General features: G+C 36.9%; 1 long non-coding RNA gene across 1 annotated transcript in view; it reads left to right on the top strand.

Annotated features, from left to right (window-relative positions):
* Window positions 1-3,428: 3,428 nt before the first annotated feature.
* Window positions 3,429-6,980, top strand: part of LOC117941229 — a 6,718-nt gene continuing 3,166 nt past the window's right edge. The window contains exon 1 of the long non-coding RNA XR_004655880.1: window positions 3,429-3,704. This is a non-coding gene — a long non-coding RNA (uncharacterized LOC117941229). The remainder of the gene's footprint in view (window positions 3,705-6,980) is intronic.

Consider the following 6,980-nt stretch of genomic DNA (forward strand, 5'->3'; position numbering starts at 1 on the left):
GTGGCCTTTCTTTGGGATAAATAAAAACTATCCCATCTTCATCATAACTGCATCCCTGACTCCTCATTCCTGGTACTCCTCCTTGCTGCAACCAACTGGCAACATCTACCCACAACATAACGGTTACAAAAAACAACAACGGAAAAACTACAAAATAATATGTAATATAGAGTATACATAATTAAATCAACCTGACGTGTGTAGTAAAAACAATAACTGAACTTTTCTTTCTTAAACATTATTTTAATATTCAGAATCCTGATAATGTAGAAAGTAACTGTGTATGTGTGTATATATGTAAATATCGTGAGTACTTTTCTTGTTATTATGGAAATGAAATTAAAATGAAAATTGGGCATGTACAGGGAGGGATAAGAGGCTGATTCACATATGCACACTTGTAGGTAATATGTGATCTATAAACAGAATATTACTTATAGATGTGCATGCGAATGGTTTTATAAATCTGATTTATTTTATTTTACTATACGTGCAGTTTTATAAATAAAACCCAAGGTTATTTACATGGAGTCTGGTGGAGATATGCTGCTCTATACACGCTGAAAGTAGTGATTATTTACATGGAGTCTGGTGGAGATATGCTGTGCTATACACGCTTAAAGTAGTGATTATTTACATGGAGTCTGGTGGAGATATGCTGATCTATACACGCTAAAAGTAGTGATTATTTACATGGAGTCTGGTGGAGATATGCTGCTCTATAAGACTCTCTTTAAGACTTTTAATCTGAAAAGCCCCGATTTAAAGGAAACCGGAAGTGTTGGCAGCGGGTTAGCTGTGTGTTTTGTTAGCTGCCGAGCTTCTAGGTGAGTTTGATTTAGCGTAATTTCCCCGTGTTTTTAGTCAGTTTGAGAGGAGTTTTATATGCTAACGGCCTCGGGCAGAAGCTAACAAGCTAATTAGCAGTCATGGTGCTTGTTTCTTAAAGCATTAATTGTTTTACTGCGAGATTCACTTCACAGAAATTCAATTTTAACAAAATTTTACAAGAAACTGTAAAAAAAAAAAATTATAATAACGTACATTAACATAAAATGGTCTAAAGAAGTTGTAATATTTCAAGAGAGATTTGTATATGTGTGAATATGTGTTTATGTTATGTTGTCTTGCCACTACATTTTCCTTCGGGATGAATAAAGTATCTATTTATCTATAGTCAGAACAACCTTGAGCTCAACACACTCAAGACTGTGGAGATGATCCTAGACTTCAGGAAGAGACCCCCACTCTTCCCCCCATCACCATACTCAACAGCCCTGTGTCTGCTGTGGAATCCTTCAGGTTTCTGGGATCCACTATATCCCAGGACCTGAAGTGGGAGCCCAACACAGACACCATCATCAAAAAGGCAAAGCAGAGGATGTACTGCCTGCGCCAGCTCAGGAAGCTCCAACTGCCTAAGGAGCTGCTGGTCCACTTCCACTCAGCCATCATCCAGTCTGTCCTCTGCACCTCCATCACTGTCCGGTTTGGATCTGCCACCAAAAAGGACAGAAGCAAGCTACAACGGACAGTTAGGACTGCAGAAAAGATCATCGGTGCCAACCTGCCCTCCGTCCATGACTTGTACTCCTCCAGAGTCAGGAAACGGGCAGGAACCATCACTGCGGACCCATCTCACCCCGGACACAACCTGTTCCAGCTTCTCCCCTCTGGCAGGCGCTACAGAGCACTGTAAGCCAAACAGATTCAGGTACAGTTTCTATCCAGAAGCCATCTCTCTGATGAACAGCTGACTTCTGACCCACAGCGTCAGGTCCAGTTTTGGTCAATAACCCAGTGTCTCTACAGCACCTGTTCACTGGTTCCACTTATTATTCCACTTATTTAGTTTTATGCATCATTCTCATTCTCATATCTCACTTATTATTTACTATTTACTCATCATTCCCATTCTCACATCTCTCTTATTTGTTATTCATTCATCATTCTCATTTTCTATTTCAGAACTGACCATAATGTTCACACTGTTGATTTTGTAATATAATAACATAATCCCAGTATCCTTGCACTATGCTCCATATTTAAATATTTTTTATTAAACTCTTTGTTCACTCATGCCTCTATAGTGTTCTGTTTAGAGTATGTATATATTGTGTGTATATATTAGTGTGTATATTTTTTGTTCCTTGTATGTGTCCTCATCCCTGGCGAATAAAGCTGATTCTGATTCTGATTCTTTTCTTCTTTGTGACTTACTTTTTTTAAATCGTTCTCAGAATCCTAGTTTTTCTGTTGACGACCCGTATGTACCTCAACCTCCACTTTGGGTTCAATCATTGACTACTGTATTAATGAGAGAGTTGATGTTAGATGTTGAGGACATTGCTAATGTTTATAGAGTTGAAGAAATGTATTTTCCTGTTACTCAGTTGTTGATTTGATGCGCAGCCTTCTTCTCAAACTGGTTAGTGTTTCACAATCTGTTCCATCACGATGTTGATCACAGATCATTCTTCTTATTTCAACTTTGTATTCTACTTCCTGATCCTTAAAGAGAAAGAGCTTATATTGATACAATTGCTTTTGTCTACACTAGTCTGTTGAAATATAACCCATAACTGATGTAAAACTGATTAACTTGTTTAGTTGAAATGATCGTCTTGGTGATGGGATATAAATGACTAAAGTGCTTATTGTTTAATTTAGCATTTTGTTCATTTTCTTCTTAGTGCATTATTGTTTTTAATAGTTGTCTTTTCAGAATACAAGAGGAATCATTACGTTTTTCCTGATAACTCTGTACCTTAGCCTTAACTTTGGGTTGAAGAAATGTATTTCCCTGTTAATCAGCTGTTATTGATTCGATGCCCAGCCTTCTTCTTAAACTAGTCAGTGCTCCACGAGGGTATAGGGTTAGATAATGCCAGATCATTATTTTTATTGGACCTTCGTATTCTACGTGCTGATACATAAAGAAATGGCTAATCATACACAATTGCTTTTTCACCACAATGCAAAAAAGTCATGTAAAAGAAATGGGGGGGGGTCACTGTTAACACCACCACCACAAAACTTTGACTGTACCAAAGATTATAACCTTTATTGTTCATGATACATTAGCATTTTTGATGCAAAGAATCCTACAATAATAGAACATAACTCATCAGAGGACCTTATATAACCTTCTTCTTCAGTGGCATAAGAACACAGATTAAAGTAATATTTGATAAGATCTCACATGGACTTTGACATGAAAACGCTAGCACTGTTTCACTGATCCATTGCTTGTAAAAAAAATCAACAGTCGATCTACAGTTAATCTATAAACATCGTTTTTTTATTATTTCATCTGGTCTTATTTTCGAAACTCTTGTAAAACATCAACCCTGTTGTCTACATAATAAAAACAATAATACATAATAAAAGATTTTAATTGAATTCATGAACATAATTTTTTTCATATCAGTGAGTTACAGAGGAATCAGAAGGAAAGGAACCAGTAACGACTGTGAGTTTGGATATAATGATCATTCCTGGAGAGTGATCTGCTCTGATGAAGATGGTTACTCTGTCTGGCACAATAACAGAAGAACAGTCCTCACGTCCTGCTCTGTCTCTAACAGAGTAGCAGTGTATGTGGACGTTCCTGCTGGCTTTCTGTCCTTCTACACAGTCTCCTCTGACTCACTGATCCACCTCATCACCTTCTACACCACATTCACTCAGCCTCTCTATCCTGGGTTTATGGTCTGGACTGGTTCCTCAATGTCTCTGTGTCCTCTGCAGGACTTAGAGTCTCTGCTGTGGACAGAGACACTGACTGAAGATCAGCTGCTGAAATCAAAGTTCAGTCTGTTCACCATCACACACACTCTGCACTGTGAAGCAGATCTGAGACTCAAACACAAAAACATTCATCTTGATTCATCGCTGGTTATCAACATTTGAACTGTTTGACTAAAAAACTTCATGATATGTCACATCTGAAAAATAATCAACTGTTATTGGTCAGTATTATGTCCTTTATATTTTAAATCATATTGTAATATAATTAAAATGTGGAAAACAAATGTTTCTATTAACAATCATCATATGGTCTAATGTTTCTAAATGCTTTTAATAAAATCTATACGTTTCATCATTTGATCATATCACGATTTCATTCATCAGTTGTCGCTCTTTACTGAGATTGATCCCCCCCCCCCCCCCCCCCTCCATAATAAAAACTAAGCAACTCAGTGCAACCTACTCCAAATACCTATTATATTTCCTTTACATACATGGAGACATTTGCACCATAAATTAATGTAGAAAAGACACAAATTGTTGCAGAAAAGAAAGTGTCCACCCCATGTTAAACCCAAGGTTGTGTCCTAATTAAAAGGTAAAGTTTCCGTCCACTAAAGGTTTAGTTGTCGTCTCTGACAGACTCAGATTATTATTCTATTAATATTATGGGATGGATCCCTACAGAGATAGACATTTAGTTAAAGAGTAAGATCCTTTTAGTTTAACATGAAACAGCCCTGAAATCACAATCACCAAACCCACCAGACTCCATTTAAATAATCACTACTTTTAGCGTGTATAGAGCAGCATATCTCCAGCAGACTCCATATAAATAATCACTATTTTTAGTGTATAGAGCAGCATATCTCCACCAGACTCCACGTAAATAATCACTACTTTTAGCGTGTATAGAGCAGCATATCTGCACCAGACTCCATGTAAATAATCACAACTTTTAGCGTGTATAGAGAAGCATATCTCCACCAGACTCCATGTAAATAATCACTACTTTTAGCGTGTACAGAGCAGCATATCTCCACCAGAGTCCATGTAAATAATCACTACTTTTAGTGTGTATAGAGCAGCATATCTCCACCAGACTACGTGTAAATAATCACTACTTTTATTGTGTACAGAGCAGCCTATCTCCACCAGAGTCCATGTAAATAATCACTACTTTTAGAGTGTATAGAGCAGCATGTCTCCACCAGACTCCGTGTAAATAATCACTACTTTTAGTGTGTAAAGAGCAGCATATCTCCACCAGAGTCCATGTAAAAAATCACTACTTTTAGTGTTAATAGAGCACCATGTCACCACCAGACTCCATGTAAATAATCACTATTTTTAGTGTATAGAGCAGCATATCTCCACCAGACTCCACGTAAATAATCACTACTTTTAGCGTGTATAGAGCAGCATATCGGCACCAGACTCCATGTAAATAATCACTACTTTTAGCGTGTATAGAGCAGCATATCTCCACCAGACTCCATGTAAATAATCACTACTTTTAGCGTGTATAGAGAAGCATATCTCCACCAGACTCCATGTAAATAATCACTACTTTTAGTGTTAATAGAGCACCATGTCTCCACCATACTCCATGTAAATAATCACTATTTTCGCATATATAGAGCAGCATATCACCACATCTATTTCAGCTTGAATGTGTGATACACCCTTAAGGGATAACATAATACCCAGCGTAGCGTTTAGTACGAATTTCAAATTTTATTGGTAAGCAATATTAACGTAGTGGGGAAACAAAGAAAGCGGAACCAATGTACGGGTATCGGTACACCACGGGGCCCAGCTGACGGACACCTTCCTTCTATTTGGAGACGAGGATAGCGGTTTGTTTTCTCACTCACTGATGCCGTAATACTGCTTTCCAGGTTGGTACTCGGTAAAAATGACAACAGACGGTTTCCTTCTACCGTGTGTCTGGTGGACTGAAGCTGTGGTGGGTTAGTTATGGAGTTTATGATGTGTAAAGGCGAGCTAAAGAGCCGCGTTTGGAACCACGGGAAACGGGTTTCGTAAACTATAGAGCCAGCGGCTAGCTAACAGGTGTGTATCGTATGGCAAGCCATTTTAACATTTAAAAGCTAGACTGGATATGTGTTGCAGATACCTTTAATTCAGTTTTGCCTAGTCAAAAAGAGAACATTTCGGATATCTTAGGACAAATTACATCACGTTTGCCATTCATTTGTATTATCATTTATCATTCCAGATATCTACAGTTCAGCTGCAGATTTCCACTATGTGAATTACGGATATTCGCAACGGAATTATAGATATCTGTAATTCCAGTTTGAGATATCTACAATGTGATACTGACTCGTCATAACTCCAGTTCAAGATATCTTTAATTCAACTCGATTCAAGATATCTATGTGGTCCTTTTCAGATATCTTAAATTAAGTTTTGACTAGTAATTACAGATATCTTGTAGATATCTCAAAGTGGAGTTAGCGATATTCGTAATTTAATAGATATCTATTATCAAGATATAGATATCTTGAAATACATTTTAATTAGAGCTATCTGAAATTTTAGATATCTTTAACTTTCATTGTGCCTAGTCAAAATGTAATTACAGATACTTTAAATTAGAGTTTTGACAAGGCATAATGACGTTGCAGATATCTATGTGCAAAATAGGCCCGCACCCCCCAGGAGGGGGCAGAGCGCAATGTTCAAATCATCAAATCACATAACCTGTTAATTGTGTAATTAGCACATTAGCACCATGAAGCCAGAGGGCGTTTTTAATCTTTTAGTCTTTTTAATGCCGCAGCCCAAGACAAGACAGGAGCAACAAGAAATGATGACTCAGCGTTACTTTCCACAACAAGACGACTCTCGTCATAATGACATTTGAGATATCTTTAACTTTCATTTGCTGAGTCAAAACTGAATTACAGATGTCTCCATCCGTCGTTTTGACTAGTCACAAATACAGATATCTTGAATGACAATTTTAGATAGATAGATAGATAGATAGATAGATAGATATTTATTGATCCCAAAAAAAGGGAAATTACAGTGTTACAGCAGCACACAAAATATACATACATACAATATACATGAAATAATAATAATTATAATAACAAAATATAATAATAAAATGTAAGAACAAGTATTTAAGTATATACAAGATCGGAAAAACAAAATGTGCAACTGTTTAAATATAAGTATGCTAAAAAATGTAAATGAAC

The sequence above is a fragment of the Etheostoma cragini genome, unplaced genomic scaffold (genome assembly GCF_013103735.1).
Source record: "Etheostoma cragini isolate CJK2018 unplaced genomic scaffold, CSU_Ecrag_1.0 ScbMSFa_4662, whole genome shotgun sequence".
Lineage (NCBI taxonomy): Eukaryota > Metazoa > Chordata > Actinopteri > Perciformes > Percidae > Etheostoma > Etheostoma cragini.